The sequence below is a fragment of the Carassius carassius genome, chromosome 2, assembly GCF_963082965.1.
Source record: "Carassius carassius chromosome 2, fCarCar2.1, whole genome shotgun sequence".
Classification (NCBI taxonomy): domain Eukaryota; kingdom Metazoa; phylum Chordata; class Actinopteri; order Cypriniformes; family Cyprinidae; genus Carassius; species Carassius carassius.
The window spans coordinates 50,415,667-50,435,666 of record NC_081756.1 but is presented as its reverse complement, the minus strand read 5'-3'; the positions used below and the strand labels follow the sequence as shown (position 1 = coordinate 50,435,666).

The window sequence follows — 20,000 nt, the reverse complement described above, 5'->3', positions numbered from 1 at the left end:
TGATGGAGTGCATCATGGAGTCAGTTCCAGCGCTGGCCTGTTGGGCGCAGGAGAGTTAATGTGTGGATTTATTGAACAAGGCTGTTATATGTTCTGATAGCTGACAAGTGCTAGTCCTGACCCAGTTTAAATAACGTCAACAAAGATTTTTATCTAAGAAAAATACTGCTATCAAATCACACATTGGAGAGTTGGACAGGAGCTATGTGTGTGTGTGCTGGAGCGAGTGTTTCCAATGCATCATTAAACAGATTGAAGGACTTCTCATTCCAACAGCTGAAGCTCTGCCCCGCAGGCACCGGCACACAGCGAAGGTGTTCTGTTAAAACTCGCCCGCCTGGCAGCATCCAAAAACAATCTGTGCAGCCCACCGCTTCGGGACACGAGAAAACAACAGACTGTCTGTGGGAGCAGCTCGGTGGGAAGATGTGCTTCCAGCCCTCACCTGAGCTACTGCCAGATCATGGACGCCGTCGCATTGGTATCATCTGCATCGAGTTACTGCTGTCGACAACCGCGGACGATTCCATACGTGTCACGTATCAACTGGAAAACGCAGGTTTAATTGCTGCTGAAGTCACAACCTGCAGCAAGGCGTTCTTTGGAATTTGACATGCAACCAATAAATTAGCTGAAAACCCATAAAGACGAGTAGTAATTCACGATTCAGCCCATCGCAGTAACACAGTATCCTGATATCATAATTAGATTATGTCTAAAAGTCTGAAATAATGTTGTCGTTGGCCAAGACAGTCCTACTCAAGAACAAACGTTTGTACACTCTCAGAAAGAAAAAGGTTATAAAAGCTGACACTGGGGAGATACCTTTTCAAAAGGTACACTTTTGTACCTTTAAGCTACCAGTATGGACTCTTTAGGTACAAAGGTGTGCCTTTTGAAAAAAATACCGCCCCAGTGACACCTACTATACCATTTTTTTTCTGTGAGTGTAAAATAATAAGACTACATGAGTGTGTCCTGGATTCTAGATTAAGTATCTGAATTATTGATGCAATATCGTGGGAAATAGTTTCACAGTGTCTCCAGAACTGTGTAAAGTCTTGTGACATACGTACTGTGTTTGTTCAGTCCCACAGCAACCCTAACCCAACATTTACCTCAGCAGCCATGGATGCAAATATTTTTGCTCCCCATAAGTCCTATTTGGACTCGTTTTCCCTAGAGCCTTTGGTATCCTCACCTCAATTCCTTCGCATAAACTGGTGTCATTATATCACACGCACCGCTCTGATTTCAACATGACTTCTTTAGCGTCCTCGTCCACTCACAACCACAGAGATCCTGATCCCGCCTCAATCTTTTGTTTTGCATATGGCAACTCTCGGACAAACACTGAGCAGCACATAAACCTCAGGTAACAGGATATGGAGTTGGATCTGGCGTGTCGTGTCTTTAGGCCTCTTTACAGCAGAACAGCCTCGGTTTGAGAGCGATGGCACAGGAGAGCGATGTCTCTGCCGTCCTCTCTTCTGACTGTAATAGACTGCAGGACGCGGCTGGATTTACAGGGGGAATCTGGGACTAACCGGGGGTCTCGCTCGACTAATACAGCGGGCCCGTCTGATGAATGAGAGCGGGCTGGAATCTATCAGCCGCTGATATGATCTATCAGGAATGAACTCTGTCATTCAGTGGCTCTCGGAGGTCAATACAGGAGCCGTCTGTTGAGCTGATGGATGGAGGTGAGGCATCAGGACGAACACTTGGCTTCGAGTCCAAGGAGAGAAGCTCCGGAGTGGCACGGTTTGATTTTATTTACTGCGATGTTTACCGAAGGTTGAGGCGTGTGCTGTTCAATCAACGGCCGAGCGGCTGGATTTCGGTGGATTTGAATCTGTGGGAATGCATTAAATTCTGAAGGGAATAAGACAGATAGCCGTGTATTGGTGCACCAACACAAAAACCATTGGCTGGTGCGACGGTGTGGACGAAACAGTCTGCTTGGGTCAGCTTGGACGCACAGCTGTATTTCTGGATCCCTAGGACGACCTCAAGGTTGATGTGTGGCCGTGAAGTATTGGCCCCTCCGGGAGACTAATAGCTCCAGTAATGAAGCGTCGTTTGACTGCGTGATTCATTCAAACACCCAAATCTTTATTGCCGTGTTTGTAAAAGGCAGGCCGTATATCAGCACAGCAGAGTCGCTCAGTGAGGCCTTGTTCTGGAGCCAAAGGCTAATGTGAACGTACTCACAAACTCTTCCATAAGACAGGTATTATGATCCAGACACTCTGGCACCAAGGCGAGTCTCTGATTATACCCTGGGTTGATTACTCACCAGCGCTGAGGAACGCACCGCATTACTGTTGCTCTGAAAAGGCAACTAATTAGTGTGTTTTCTAAGGCAGGAATCACCATTGCTCATAGCTCAAATCATGTGTTGTGTTGAGTAGAGGGGTAGTGTTACTTTACTAAGTGATTCACCTGCTGGATGATAAAACTCCCACAGAGTTATGTTGGAGGAGGAAACCAAGTTATTTAGAGACCATTAGATCAGTCAGATTTGAACCATAGGAAAGCCCAAGCAGCTATTCAGAAGATTCCTAAAACAGAACATTTTCTCAAGAAAGCCTGTTTTTGATTAAAGCTGCACAGGAGGAATAGCCCATCTTCCAGCATCTTTACCGCTGATTTCCCGTCTCCTCGACCGCACCACTTCAAGCTGTTCATAGGGTGTCATAAAGCCTCACGGATGTGCTCTCGAAGGCTCATTACTCGCTTATGCGTGATTCATAAACGCCTCCCTCCACAACCTGCGACCTCAGAAGAGAACCTTCTAAAACGTGCCTTCAGATGAATCAGATTTGATATGATGGCAGGCATTAACCCCAGCCTGGATCCACGTCTCCGTCTCAGGATGAGGGGCGTGTTGGTGCCGGTGAGGCTTGGCTCTTTGCCCCAGTCAGAGGAAAGCCTTCAGCGACAAGCGCGAGGCACCGCCATCGGATTATTCAAGAAACAGACACCCTTAACAGACAGAAATCTCATGTTTGATCCTCCACCGTGATATCAAATGTCCTTTCCCACGATGCAATGTGCTGCTTTACATGACACACTGCATTCAACAGTCAAGACATGAAGTTGTATAGCATAAAAATAGAAAAAAATAACATTTTCAAGATTATATATTATTGTGATGACCATTTTAAAAAAGAACAATTTTAAATCTATTACAGTAGTTTAAATAAAAAGTCATCCTTTGGGACACAAAAGTGGCCAAAGTTGAAGAAAAACCTAGTTATTTTGCATTTTGTTGCTCCAGATACAATACTGCCAAATTAGCCTGAGCAAACTTCTCTTATACACATAATTGCTCAAATGAATTATTTGTCGATTACAAATATGTTGACGATAAATCTCGACAGTGACTTGCATTCGTGCGGCTGTACGATTACCAGTTTAAAATGATGGACAGGGCTTCAGAGAATCAGTTCGGCCTAAATCATGAAGATTAATCAAATGAACCAGAATGCAAATCATTCTGGAGATTTTATCTAATGAGTGGAAAGAGAATATTAACAGAAATAAATGCTCTCTGCCAGACTAATGCTAATTATGCTAATACCGCAACAATTACAAAATATTAGAGTGATGCTCAATGTGACTAACTGAAAAAAAAAAAAATAATAATACAAAAAAAACATTAAAATTACCCTTCACTGATTCTCATTTGGTTTTAATTCTGGGCACAAATTTAGCATTAGACATCAAGTGGTGAATCAAAACTTTAACAGAACATGTAGAAAAAGTAACAAATGCCCATTAATTAATGCGATAGATACATATTTTATTTTATTTAAATAGTAGCAGCCTTTAAAAACTAACATTCATTTACAGCTAAACAAAATGATCTTCAAAGTAAAATTCATTAATGTGAATTCTGTCGACTGCCCTGAAACAGCTTTGAAAACAGGATATAAGATCGTTTAGATGAGCTTCAGTTCTGCCGTATCTGAGCTGATCTACAGAGCGACCGTTCATCATTTCATCATCATGGTATCTCGCTCTCCAGCTGTCGATGCGATTGATTGACAGTTGCCACGGTGACAGCAGCAGTCGTCGAGGAGACAGGTTCACTGTGTGTAACGAGGGACAGTCACTTTTCGCCGCAGAGAAAGAACTGCTCAGCCCGACAATGACAGCTTCAAGAGCCGCAATGACACCAGAGAAGTGCATTCTAATGCTGCACAGACTCTCACTGAGTGTTGGTCAGTCACCAAAGAGTGGACGGTAGCCATTCACTTCCATGATATGGAGTCAATGGCTACCATCAATGTTTGGTTACCAACATTCTTCAGAATATGTTCTGTGGTGTTCAGCAGAAAAAAGCTTTGGAAATGATCTCTAAGTCTATCATAACTACTCATTTCAAGTTTGAGCACTAGGACGCTGGTGATGAAAGTGAACGTGTCTGATAATGCAGGTGTGTGTTTGTCTGACGTGAATCAGGGATCTGATCCATGAATCGCAACATCAAAACTGATCCGAGCCAGCTAGACTATATAGCTTTTCTTAACTTGGATGTGAGAAATTAAACTGAATACTGAAACCAACCCCAAACCAATCAGTTTTCAGGACATAAATTACCCATGACTTCTAGTTATAAATATAGTTACTTACTAAAAGAATGAAACACTTCACCATTAAATGATTTCAATTGTGATATGATCTGTTTTTCTCAATTATATTTATCTAATTGATCTGTGGTGTGTGTTTCGGTATGTGAGAGTCTGAGGACTTCATGAGTGAATACAGCATGCAAGAAAGCAGAAAACACACACACACACACACACGTTGGCTCTGTTAGGGTGTACTCACACTAGCCAGTTTGAACCGTGCCCGAGTGCGTTTGACCACCAAAGCGCGGTTCGTTTGACTAGTGTGAGTGCTCCGTACCGTGCCCGGGCGCGGCTCGATTGGCCGGCCCTGGCCCGCTTGGAAGAGGTGGGCCAGAGCACGGTTCAGTTGGACTCGGGCGCGGTTCGCATGCAGTGTGAGCGCTAACCGTGCTGGAGCACGGAACAGGATGCGTGGCGTCACGGTTTTGCGACGCTCCAAAAGCTCAGCTGGTACCTTGCAAACCTCCTCATACGAGCAGCACGATTACGTGAAAATTTTCGCGCCACTAAGGCAACACACCTGTTTAACAACAGGCTGTGAGAGGGCTGTGGACCAAACGACACAAAATTATCCACAAAGAAAACAGAACGACGGACTCCATTGTGTTCAGAGAGCGCCGCTCTTCCTGTTTATCCCGAAACCGTCGCGCACCATAATGACGTAAGCGTGCTCCGGCACGAATGCTGAAACCCTATGTGAGTGCAGGCCAGAGGGGGAGTGGGGAGGGGGGACAATCGTACTCGGGCCCGGTTCATGGCAACCGTGCCTAGTGTGAGTACACCCTTAATTGTACAGAGAGTTATAGGCTGTATTGATGAGGTCTAATCACAGCTGTCAATGATATTTATGAGCTCAGCATCACAAACGTGCTGGTCAGATTAAAGCCTCATTAATAAAGTCTGTCCAGCAGGTATTAAACAGCTCATCCCACTCCAGCAGGAAGAAAGCTTACACCACATTATAATTCATTAATAGGGCAACAACGCAACTACTAGCTTGTGTGTGTGTGTGTGTGTGTGGACTCCAGTTGGATGAATCCCAGTCATTAAAGCAGAAACTGGGCCTACTGAAGAGGAAGCTGAACTCACAGACTGAACATATGACGCCCCCAAAAACACCCGAATTCTGCACCGCAAACACGTTTCAAATCAAAATCAAAGAGCATCCAGAACCGACCAATCTGATCTGAATCATAATGACATGAATGCAGAGCTTTATCTGAGACACACACAAGTGAAACCCCATTTCACAGACACTCAGAGACGGTAAACAGTCTGCGGGGTCAAAGGTCAGAGGGACAGTAAGAGGTCAATGCTGAATCTCTGTCCACTCATGTAGCCATGTGTTTGATAAAGCGATTACAGACGTCCTCTGGTTCAGAGGTGATGAGTCAGACCCAGATTCCTGTGATGTGTGTGTGTGGTGTCTAACATGAGCTGATGTAGCAGGGAAGTCTACTATTATGAACCCCAAAACACACACACACACACACGTTTGACTAGGTTAGTGAGGACACCTCATACTCACAATGGTGAGGTGATGATACTTTTTATTTTAACCCTGTATTTTATTTCAACCCTAACCTAAACCAAACCTATGCATAACTAAATCTAACCAACCCTAATCTAAACTTGACAAAACTAAACCCTAACCCTAGATGAATGTAACCAAACCTAACTTTATATAACCATAACTAATCTTAACCAAATATAACCTAAACCCTAACTAAATCCATCCAAATCCAATCTAATCCTAAACAAACCTAACCCTAACTAAATCTAACCAAACTTAACTAATCCCAACCTGCCCCTAATCATACGAACCCTAATAAACCTGTTGAAATCAGTTCATCAGTTCGCTGCCCATCCAGGAGGAGATGGGGAGGTGGAGGGATGCTCCTGATGATGATTGACAGGACTGAAAGATCAAGCTTCTTCTGAACCAATGTTCGAACTTCATGAAATAGAAATCCAAACATGATTTGATTGGATTGATTTATACACACTTTTAAAACAGTAAGCAGCTTGTTAACATTTACTTTTCAACGTTTCTTGACATGTAATAGGATATACACATTTTCACGTTTTGAAAATGTCCTCAGAAACCTGCACCCATGTCTCATCATTTCTTCCACTGTTTTATGAGATATTGCAAACATTATTAAAACAAGTAAATAAATAAATACAATGCAAATTCAACCAATTTTTTTTTCTATAAAATAATGTTAACCTGACGAAAAGCAATATTAGAAGAAATTGACCGATATTGGTTTTACAAATTTTTTAAAAAAGTGATGCTTTGATGTTAAGTACATGAGGTACATTTTTTTAATTATTATTTATTAGCATTTAACTACTATATATACACTCGAAATACTGTAAAAATGGGGTGATTATTTGCTAGTCCTCATAATGCCTGATTTACCAGTGGACATTTTGGGCCACAAGAATCGCATGAAATCCATAGGCAGCGTTGGTCCTGCAGAGTCTAGCTCTTACCCAAATCAAACACACCTGAACAAGCTAGTCCAGGTCTTCAGGATAACTAAGGTTACACACACGTGAGGCTTTTTTGCAGGATTGGAGCTAAACTCTGCAGAGGACATCAGCACTCCAGGACCGATGTCGTCTATCTCTGGTCTAAATATTTCTATGATGTAGTTCAGTGTTTAGCTGCTCTGGCGAATAAACGAAGCTTTGGCAAATCACACATGAAAGGAAACCTGGGAGATGTTTCCTGCAACTCTGATTTGTCTTTCTGCAATTTTCATTTCTCTTCACAGGCAAAAACATTGTGAGCGAAGCTTGCGATACAATCCAAACACACACACACACACACACACACACACACACACACCCTCACACACACACACACACACACACACACACACACACACACACACACACACGCTGTCTGCCAGCCATGTGAAGAATGAGCTGATGTCTGAGCGAGTTTCTCTGCACTGATGGATCGTGCTGTAGGTGGATAAAACACTTCAGTTTGCCTTTGTTTGTTTCCTCAGAGTTTGTATTAATGACGTGCCAGCGTCTCTGTCGAGATGCTCCCAGCATGCTTTGCTCGTGCTAACAGAGCTGATTGGATCAGGGCGGGCATTCATCACTGTCAGTCACAGCTCAGCGGCGGTTCTGATTGGATGGTCAAGATTTAGAGAGAACAAAGGCTCAGCACAATGATTTCACAATCAGCAAACTAGACAATGTGTGTGTGTGTGTGTGTGTGTGTGTGTGTGTGTGTGTGTGTGTGTGTGACGGTTTTGCTGCCGAGGCGCTACACCTGCCCTCCGTCAGCACGTCGGCCCACCGCCGAACACGCTTACACATGCACAGAAGCCACGGTACGTTACCTCTGAAAGCCCTGGTGAAGATCCTGAGGACTCAGGAGCTGAAAAACAAAAGCAGTTCAATTTAAAACCACACAAACACACATGAAAGCGCCTCGCTCGTCCCATCAGTCTAATCTCAGGAATCAGTCAGCGGAGGGAAAGAGGAAACACACCGCTGTAAAGTTCATCACACCATCAGTGGCGGCTCAGTGTGGGAAGCATTCGTTTGGCGAGTAATTGAACTGCAGGCGTCTGAAAGGTCAGAGATTATTGGACAGCTGACAATCCAGGAAAACCGCTGATTCATTTGGAGAGAGAAAGAAGGAGATTTCTATGAGTTTCTATGAGACTGTGAGCGATCAACGTCAGAGCAGAAGTCTTTCTATCAACGGCTGCGACTCAAGTCTGAGCGGCAGTAAAGACTGTGGTAATACTTCTGGAATGGAAAACAGGACAGACTGGTGCAACACACTGACAAAATACGAACATAAACTTTGAATGTGTTGAATTAATACTTAATCCTTAATTGAACTAATTACTACTTTGATACTTTCATTCATCAAAGACGCCTTAAATTGATCAAAAGTGACAGTAAAGAGATTTGTATTGTTACAGAAGCTTTCTATTCATCTGTGAAGCCTGAAAAATTAAATGTATTACACATTTCACAAAAATACTGGGCAGCAATTCATTCAGCTCATTTCGACCTCAGCAGAACATAAATCAACCCAGCTTAACTCAACTCAACTCAACTCAACTTTTCAAGTTCAGCTTTCAAAATTCAGCTCAAACCAACACAGCTTTATTAAATTCAGTTCAACCCAACTAATTACAAATCAACTTGGATAAATGTGTCCACCAAATGAATAAATTCAACTCAACCCAACAGAAAACCCAATTGAAATGAACTCAAATCAACATCTCAACCCAACAAACTTCACCTAACTGAATTCATCTCAACTCAACCCAATATAACTGAGTTCAAATAGATTCCACTCATTATTCAGCTGCACAGAATCCAGTTAATGCCGACATAATTACATTTATCTCACTGAATAAATACACATCTTGAAAGTTAAAATTAATATTCTTAAAATAATCAGTCATTGTGCTTCAAAATTTCATGTTTACTTTATTAATGCGTTACTTGCCATTTCTTTGTAATTCACTTCAAGTTCTGAGTGTAAATTGTTTTCAAATTAAAAAAATAAATGAAAAACGTATGTATTAATCATGCCAGGCCAGTAGGTGGTGATGTCACTCAGTAAAGAAACACTACGAACCCGCACACATACACATTCCTATAGACCGAACATGTGTGCACGTGCATGACATCACACTTTTCACTAATTCACATTTTTTGGAGATGGTAACCGTATCATTTTCAAAAACGTGAACTTTTTTTTAAAAGTTTGTGTTATTAGGCCCCCAAAACACTGTTGTTGTGTAAATGAACAGCAAAAAGGGTTAAAAAGTATTGTGTAATCAACCCCTAATTCCAGTGCGCGAGTGTGTTTGTCAGCTCTGTGTGAATATAATGTCTGTTCAGCCCTAAACTGATGACTGACAAAGCCGTCAGCCAATCAAAATGGAGAATATGAGCACAGGCTCCACCTGCTGGTTCCACCTGCTCCATTCTGCTCAGTGTGTGTTCTTCCATCCGTGTGTGTGTCGTACGAACAGAGCTGAGTTTTACAGCTCCTGATTGGCTGCGCACTGCTGTCGTCTCCTGGGTCCTCATTAAACTCTGAAGACGCTTTGCTTGCAGGACTCCTCAACACTCTCTCCATTGGTTCTGGAGTCCCACGAGACTTTGCATCCAGTTAAAGTCCATTACGCTCACAAGCAGGCAAACGTCCAGAAGCAGCTTCAGTGTAACCGGCGGCAGTGTGTTCAGTGTCGAGGGCAGAAGATCATTTCAACGGTAAAACGCTGTGCTAAAAGGCTGGTAATTGCTTCACGGTGCAAACACTTGACACGCATTTGTGATTTACATTAGATGAGTATGTGTGCAAATATTTATTTATTTATTTTCCAAATTCAGGTAATAAAAATACCTTAAATTTACGTATCACTTTTTGAAATCTAAAATTTGGGGATGGAAAAATAGGAATTTTTTAAACTTCAAAAAATGAAATAAATGCGATTGTTGCTTAATACATTTGTCATTATAATTACTCTTTTTTTCTGTTTATTATTGGCATTTTGTTACTTTGGTTATACTATTAGCATCGTAGAATAAAGCAGAGTGAGACTGAAAGCCATCGAAGTGTACCGAGACTGTTGAACGAGTGTGACACGCTTTTATTATGCCACAGTCGACCGCTTCCGACCTTCCGGTCAAGAGTATGTGGGGTAAAGCAGTGCTGTTTTATCATACTAGATACATTTAAAAAGTTCTGTTATAATGCTCTTCTATGTGGTCGTCACCGGTCTATGAAAACTCACAACATATTAAAGCGATTTTGTGCTGCCATGTTCTTGAGGGGTTATGACGTCATTGGAAGGTGACACAGGACATGGTCCATCTCACTAGTTAAAACTGCTTATTTCTCTGGATTTAACCCCTTAACTGTCACCCCCCCATTTTTTAAATAGGCATTAAAGTGCACTATCCAAACTAAAATTGCTATAATTTATGAACACTTATAATATAAACATAAGGTTGGTCTCTTTTTAAAGAAGAAAATTGGCAGATTTTGGCAAAAGTGGAATTTTTTCAAAAAATCGAAGTATGAAAGAGTTAGAGAAGTTTAAATGTACTGTAAATAATATGCGCTATATTAATTTATTTTATTTATTATAAATATTTTACATAACAGGTTTTACTCTAAAATTGGTATAAAATTAAAGCCTTGTGTCTAAATAAGTTATGTTATAAATTTGAAGTTGATATGAAAAAAATTGAGGTCCGTGTGAGATTTTATTTAGGGCGTCATACCACACACAGCCACTGGGAGTCATCAAAACTATTTTGAATTTTGCATACTGAATTTTTCTCTAGATTTCTCTGTGAATTTTACTTCTATCTCAAAATAACTCAAACATATAAAATCCTGAGACTCAGACCTTTCCAATGATATGTTTGTTGCCAAGATGATAAAAAGTTTTGGTTCTAGAAGACCGTAATGCATTATGTTTTATGACACTTGACCCTGCCCACTAAGGGGGAGGTGACCGCCATTAGATTTTAAAGTACCATTTCCATGGTAAAGCAATGTCCGATTTCAAAATGGTTTTCACAGGATGAATCTTGAGCTTCTAAGCTTTCAAATGATATATGATTTATGATGATTACTAAAAGATTTTTTAGAGAAAAAGACAACAACAAAAAAGAGTGCCAAGCGTCCCACAGGTGGGACGGTGACAGTTAAACATTGTTCGAAACATTTGGGATAATGTAAGTACACAAGTCAGCAAAATATAACACTGTTCTAGTGTTGTTGTTCTTTTATAATACAAAAAAAATAAAAAACTTACATATTGTGCATTTAATTAATTAATCACTATTTAAATAATGGCTACCAATAGCTGTAGTTAATTTCAAGGAATTAATATTTGCCTAAAAAAACACCAATGGCACTATACCCATTTTAATATTTTTGCTCATAAATGTATTTTCATATGAATCCCTTCATTAAAAGAAAAACAAATCACTTGATACATTTTCATTGCAGCACTAAATGTATCAAATTAAGAACATACAGTTTGTGAAGTAGTAATTGTTAAATCCTGTTCATATGGTGAAAAACTGTATAATACATCTAATAAATATCATAGGACTTTTCATGTATTTTTACAGCAAAATATTATTAAATGTGCCCCCCCCCCAATTAATTTGTTGTTTTTACACACACACACACACACACACACACACACACTGTGTCTGGAGCAGATCTGCTGTAACACTGTGGAATAACATCTCGGCTCGTTCTGAGATGCTGCTCCAGTCATGTGGAAATTACACATGGTGGAAGCGGAAATTTAGAAATTCAGATGATCTGGATGTGAACATATGTGTATGTGCCGGGAGAAACAGCACTCTTCCTCAGAATAAGTGGCTGTGCAGCGGGGGGTCGAGTCATGAAAACCTCCCCACGCACTCCCAAACACACTCTTTCCCCAAATACAGCAGCTTTTGCTCTGTGCTTCAGACATGACAAGATGCCATTATCCACTTCTGCACATGAGAATCTCTGATACCAGTGTTTAGGCAGCTTGTGACAATAAAGGAGGCATAGTGTACATTTAATTTCCTTTTCTTCCCTGCTGATTTCTATTTATAATATTAGTCAAGGATAGCATTCATTTATTCTATTTAGCCCATGTTTGCTAGTTTGATTTGAATATATATGTATGTATTCAAGATGGAGTTCAGCATGTTTTCATAAAAGATTTCTAAATATCAAGAAATGATATGAGCCCTTTAAAACATCTCAAATCGTCATTAGGATTATTTGCATTTAATCATTTAGCAGATGCTTTTATCCAAAGTGACTTACAAACGAGGACAATAGAAGCAAAAAAAAAAGCAACGGTATTTAGGTGCAAATGACAAGCATTGGTTAGCCTAACCCAGTACATGTAGCAAGTATATATATATATATATTCTTTGTGTGTGTATGTGTGTGTGTGTATATATATATATATATATATATATATATATATATATACTGTACACACACACACACACACATACACACACGCACACAAAGAAAAACAAGGAGATAGAATAGAAAACAGAAAGCTAGTGTTTTTTTTTTATAAAAAAAAAAGAACAAATACATAAAGTAGAATTAAAATTGAAAAAAGCTCTAGAGTTAGAGGCTCAAATAAAGATGGAAGAGATGTGTTTTAGCTGTTTATTGAAGATTTATTGAAGGCTAAGGACTCAGCTGCTGGAATTGAGTTGGGCAGGTCATTCCACCAGGAGGGAACATTTGAGATGACACAATAAAGCGTCGTTCACTTGCAGAACACAAGCTTCTAGAAGCACATAATTCTGAAGTAATGAATTAAGGTAAAAATGTACAGAGTTAGTGGTGGTTTTGAAGGCAAACATTAATGCCATGAAGTTTATGCGAGCAGTTATTGGTAGCCAGTGCAAATTGATAAACAGAGGTGTAACGTGCATTCTTCAGAGCTCATTAAAATCTATGCTGCTGCCGCACTTGGATTAATTTTAGAGGTTTGATAGAACTGGCTGGAAGACCTGCCAAGACAGCTTTGCAATAGTCCAGCCTGGACAGAACAAGTGCTTGAACAAGGAAAAGTTCTGAATGAAAGGGCCTGACCTTCATGTTGAATAAAGCAAATCTGCAGGACTGAGAAAGTCAGCTTATCATCAAGCACAACTTCAAGGTTTTTAGCTGTTTTTAAAGGAGTTATGGTTGATTTGCCTAACTGGATGGTGACGCTTTGTTAAAGTGATGGGTTTGTTGAAACCACAAGCAGTTTTATCTTAGCCAGGTTGAGTTGAAGGTGATGGTCTTTCATCCAGTAAGAAATGTCTATTAGACAAGGTGAGATGTGAGTAGCTACCGTCGGATCATCAGGATGAAATGAGAGGTAGAGTTGAGTGTCATCAGCATAGCAGTGATATGAAAAGCCATGTTCCTGAATGACAGAACCTAATGATGCCATGTAGACAGAGAAGAGAAGTGGTCCAAGAACTGAGCCCTGAGGCACCCCAGTAGTTAGATGTTATGTTATCTGATAGGTAAGACTCAAACCATTGAAGTGTGGTTCCTGAGATGCCCTTTAACAGTAGGGTTGATAGGAGGATTTGGTGGTTAACCGTGTCAAAAGCAGCGGACAGGTCCAGCAAGTATAGAAGGTTGAGAGCAGCACATCTAATTCATCCACAAATTTACCTAGTGGTCCTGGGGGTCCATAAACAACTATAAAATTGATTTTAAGAGGATGGGTGATAGTGGCTGAATGTGATTCAAAAGAGCTATTGATACTCCGAGATTGTATAGGATGAAATGTCCAATCATTAGAGATGAGCAGACCAGTACCTCCACCTCGTCCAGTCAGACGGGGAGTATGGGAAAAAAGAGAAATTATTGGAGAGTGCTGCAGGTTTAGCAGTGTCCTCTGGTTTGATCCAGGTCTCTGTCAGGACCATGAGGTTTAGCCTTGAATGACTAGCAATAGAAGTAATAAAATCTTCCTACGATAAACAATTAAAATAACATTTATTAAATTAAACAATTTATGCCACTAAAGTAAAAAAAAAACTAAATTAGAATGAAGGATAGACAAACGTGTGAAGTGAATCACGAGTCATTAACAAATGTTGACTATAGTGAAGAAAAAAAATCCTTATGTAATCTAGTTTGATGAAAAAGATTAGATTTTAGAAAAATAATAACCCCATATTTATTAATTGAACCCCCCCCCCAAAGAAAAGTGTATTCTTTTTTTAAATAATGTATACATTAAAGTATGTCAAGAGATTAATTGTCAAATAATGTGAATTACGTATTGAAAAAATATATATTGGCTTTATATATATAAACCTAATGAGCCAGATTGCTAGAAGTATGGAAGTCTCACACACACACACACACTCACTCTCTCTCTCACACACACACACACACACACACACACACACACACACACAGATAGATTTATCCTCCTATAAAACTTTACGGTGGATCATTGTGAGAGGGTTGAGATGCCTGAAGATGTTTCAGCTCTTGTTACGAGAGAAAACCATCATTAAGAGCAAAAAGAAACAACCAGACTCCCCGAGTCAACGTGTGCCATTTCGCTGACCTGAAGGAGTCGAGCGCGACCTTCAGTGTCCACAGGTGAGTGTGTGTGTGTGTGTGTCCATGTCGCCTCTATATTACGATGGTGCTTTTTACATGATGACAAACGGTGGGAGTCAAACATCATGAAAGAAAGAAATAAATGCTAATAAGAGCAAACACACAAACCTTCTATCCGCAGGGAAACATGTGCACATGAACAAATGACCAAAGCCATTCAGAATACTAATAACTCCACAATACACTGAAACGACACACGCACACACACACACACACACACACACACACACACACACACAAATCCTCAGCTTCAAACATTCATACTGAAATAATACACAAGTGTGTGACCCTAATTACACACACACAAAATGAAATTAACAACATGAATCATATCTGCTGTTTCAAAGCAAGAAGGTCAAAACCAGGGATATGGAAAATACACACACACACACACACACACACACACGCACACAGTCTGTATGTACTGAAGCAATGAGTCCTTTGACATGTGCATTACTGTGATTTTACCAGGGTGTTGTCAGAAAGCCCATTAACTGTAGTAAAACCAGACATCAGAGGTGTTTGTTTTTTTATTATTATTAATATTATGACACTGCAGATATTTACAGTAGATTTGACACTGGTGATTTGACATCAATACAGAATTAAACTGATCTGAATTTGCTCTTAAAATTTATTTCAGGGACATTTTTATCTTTTTAAGTGCAACTTTTTTTTTACCTTATTAAATCTACTGTAAATGCCATGTTTTATATCACATTAACAAGTGTAATAATTAATAATAAATTACTATGAGACACTATAGGAAATGTTTACTAACCAAATACAATGATATAGAAATTGATAAAATATAAAAAAATAAAAAAATTCTAAGTTATACTTTTAAATGTGATCTAAACTGTCACTTTACAAACGGATCTCAACCAATTAATTAAACATGTGGATTCATTGAGTAATTAAACACCACCGTGTGTTGCTTAAAGATTTCACTGTCAAAAGCGTCTAACATGTAAGATCACTTAATAATAACTTCTTACTGAGTTCATACAACAGTTCAGTCAACATCACTGCAATCGTGCTGTTATTCAGAAAAAGAAGAAGAAGAAAAAACACTTGTGTGATTGTGCTTCTCTATATGAATCTGCCTCGATGTTCAACCTCTGGCGTTCACACGAGTGTCTCCAGTGAGTGACGCTGCTCTAGAGATCGGGCCGTCTGTGTTCAGGTCTGATGTGACAGCACAGATGCTGAACAACGCTTGCGTGATCTCCGGCGCATTAACTCCAGAGCTTCTAACCGTGTTGAGAACTGGATGTGTCACACAGCTGTTTGATCTGCCCGCTTCTGTTACGATTAGAACGCCAGCGAGGAGGGAATTAGAGCACAAGACACAAAAAAAGACGAGTAACTCCAGGCTCTCGTGTGCCGACCCATCCGTGTGGAAGTTTCTGGTAAATATTCAGCACAATGAAGCTCTGAAGACGCTCAAAGTGCGGGGAAATCAAGTGTGTTAGGAAACAGCTGAGATCAGAGGAGCATCTGTGGTTATTTATAGCTTTAAATTCATTTAGACTTAATAAAGTACAGCTCCAGCATCCGCACAGCTCTGGCCTGATCTGAGGGCTTTATATTACGGTCCAACCATGACGTGAATGTGAGCAATTACACGCGGGGGCTTGAAACGCGGAGAGATGGTTTAATTAGGTTTACGAGAGTTTGATGGAGTGGATGTGGTGAATTAAAAAGTGAAGTGAATCCTGCTTTCTATCCGTCTGCATCACACGTGTTTTCAGTGTAACACCAGCAGGAGCACACTGGGAGTTTCTGGACGTGTCTCACATGGTTATGTTCATATATCACTGGGTTTTCTTCAAGGCTCCTCAAAACAAGAAATGAATGAACTATTTATTTGTGTGTTTGCTTTTAAGAAGAATTTATGTCTAAGTTCACATCACAATTCAAAGTTTCTCGTGATTAATCATATAATTCTCTACATAATTGAAATAAAAAACAGCTCAAAAATAGTTTGTGGAAATTCATTTAATATTTATAAATTAGTGTTGGCAAAGTAATCATAAAAAGGAAAAGAAAACCAAAAACAAAAAAAATCTTGAAATAAACAATATTTAAACAAAATAAACTTGGCTAATTTTCATTTAGTTAAACCTCTGAACTAAATCCTATTACTAGAAATTTCTACAAAACACAGAAATAAATTACTTTAAAATTAAAACTGAAAATGTACAACATAAGATCTAAAAAATATAAAATAAATAATAATAATAATTTACATTGAAAAATCAATGTGACTTGGTTTGGTAATGGTATTATGGGAATAAGGTAATGGTAAAATACATTCTATACTGATCATAATAATATTGTCAAAGTGATTTAAAACACAATTGATGGCAACACAACGTGATGAACCTGAGCTAATATGATCTGCACATGCCTCAAACAGTAGCTCATGGCACTAGCACCACACGAGCTGAGAAACATCTGTCGTTTTTGATAGATGTGAAAGTGCAGAAGGCATGGCAGTGCAAACATGACGTGGGATATCTTCTGTCCCGTGAGCTGATCCTGTGCTGAGAGAAACGCCACACACTTATTATTCCAGCGGAGGGTCTGATATTTATTCATGAAATTAAAGAGGGCGCAATTACCCAAGCTTGACGAGGGAGGTGATTGCCTTCATTTGCATAGAGTGCAGGACCCGTTAAGATTATTCGCATTACTATTATTGTTATTATTTCTTCTCTGGATCAGATTGGAGATGTTTTGTTGCTCATTGTGTGAATTGCATTGGAGAATGGTGAAAGCTGCTTCGACGGGACTGCATTTTGCTTTTAGTGGCTCCTGTATTCTATGGGCTTGAGCGTCAGACACACAGCGTGGAGACAGACGGGTGTTTGTGAGCGTGGCCAGTGTGTGTTTGCATCAGAAACAGATGCAATATTTCCTCTTAAGTGAGCACAACACACACACACACACACACACCGTTCTGCATGTCTCACGCTAATAGTGTGGCAATTGCATAAGTTAGTCAGTAGCTTTACTTCTATCACCTGTAACTAACACTAAGAAACACACAGGCATGCAGTGTTCAAAATACTGAAGTTGTAAATGTAAAAGCAACAATGTGATGAAAGATATTTATGTGCTATTTTGTTTCGCCTGTGGTCTTATAGTCACACAGCAAGGGCACTTTAGTGCTTTTTTGTGAATAAACCAGTTAAAACAAGATCAGCCATTCAGAAAAAAAAACCACTCCGCTTCACTCAGATGTTCATCACAAGACCATCGCAGGAAAAGATCAGTCACAGCTTGACCAGCTACAGATGCAAATGTTTCCTTCTGAGAATCTCGCTTCAGATCTGTTTTTCTCAAACATCACACAACTGCAATCTCGTATTTTTAATAGTATCTGCCATTATTGATAATCCTGCGTAAAGCCCTTCACGCTGACCTGGTTTAGCCCTGATACAGGTACCTCATTACGACGGTGATCTGAAACGCTTCAGAAATCAGATCTGGAGATGAGAGAAGCTGACTGGAAGCCTGCTCCTGTCAGAACCCATAGAACTCCAGAGAACGTGAAGCACTTTCTGACAGAAACTCATCTTGCATAATTCAGCACCATTTCCTGTCTCTCTTTATATCCCGTTGCGTTCAGAGGCTTCAACTATTGATGATTATGTCTTAATTAACATTAAACATGACCTGATCCAGACGAGAAGCTAACAGAGACAGAAAGACACCAGACAGGAAAAAGAAAGACAGGAAGCTAAATGAACAAAAAGTTAACATAGACAGGGAACTGGGTAAGACGAGAAGCTGAGATGTATACAGAAAAGTGAGGAAACAGGAAATCGAGAGAGACAGGAACCTGTGAGAAACAGGAAATACGAATTTGAGATAACCATAAAGTATAGAAACAGGAAGTTGAAAGAGATAGGAAGCCAAAAGAGACAGAAAACTAAATGAGACAGGAAACTAAGAAAAAAAAGAGATAAACAGGAAACAAAGAGTAACAGGAAGTTGAGAGAAATAGGAAACTAAGTGACACAGGATGCTAAGATAAATGGTACATTGAGATAAACAGGAAACAAAGAAATGGATAATTTGAGAGAGACAGGAAGCTAAGAGAAGCAGGAAACAATGGGAAAGAGAGGTACACATGACGCTAGGAGTAGCAGGAAGCTGAGAAAAATAAGAAACTGAGATTCATAGGAACCTTAAAGAAAGAGGAAACTGAGTGAGACAGGAAGCTATGGAAAAAACTGCAGAAACACACAACAAAGAGTGTGAAACAGAAAAATGAGAGCGAAAGGACATCTGCTGTGAATGTGTTACTAGCGTCACCCACACTGAACTCCTGCCATAAAGCCTGCTGGTTAATGACCTGCATTTTCTCATCACACTAATATGTATTATAGTTGTCACAGAAAATGGAATAGCTATTACACTCACACACACACACACACACACACACACACACACACACACGCAGTCCTAATAGTACTCGTAGTGCCGCACATAATTTAGACTCCTTGCACAAACTTCCACATTTCTCATCTTAGTAACAAAAGCGATTTAAGACAGAAATGAGTATTATAAAAGACAGTTCATAACAACTTATCATGAAATTCATGTCGGAATTGTATTTAGTGGAACAAACGTTCCCTGCAGCACATTTCCATTTCTGAAAACACACACACACACACACACACACACACACATAATACCGTTGGGCTGAGATCAGAGAGAAAGACCTCGGAGTCGGATCCTGGACAGTGATTATCACTACATTGATCTACAATACACCATCAAACTCCATTTTCATTTTTTCGCTCAACTAAATCCATATCTAGGACAGCGTTTCTCCAGCCGAGCCATTACCAGCGAGTCCATGAAAGCCTGTTAACAGACAATGTGCAAATCAATTTCCTTTGACTTTGTTACGAGGGCCTTTTTGAATGGGTCCCCGAGGGGCCGTTCAGTCAAAAGCAGCGCCCCGTTCTGCAGCTCGTGGTGTTTACTGATCCTTAGAAGATTTTAAGGAAATCAGTAGACATTAAACAGAAGGGGGAATAAAACATGGACCTGCTCTGACATAGAATATTAGGTGGCCGATGAACCAATGAAATATGTCTGATATGAAGACATTTTAAACATTTCAGTATTAAAAGTATTTCCAAGTCCAAGCAATTGTT

The 20,000-nt window shown here is 39.9% G+C and overlaps 1 protein-coding gene across 47 annotated transcripts in view; it reads right to left on the bottom strand.

The window, feature by feature from the left end:
- The window catches only part of LOC132111450 (receptor-type tyrosine-protein phosphatase delta-like), a 349,673-nt gene that overhangs the window by 131,627 nt on the left and 198,046 nt on the right, over positions 1–20,000 (bottom strand). For all 47 annotated transcript variants that reach the window (XM_059518754.1, XM_059518809.1, XM_059518832.1 and 44 more), the window contains one exon: positions 8,006–8,043. The gene's annotated coding sequence lies outside the window, so the exon portion shown is untranslated. The remainder of the gene's footprint in view (positions 1–8,005; positions 8,044–20,000) is intronic.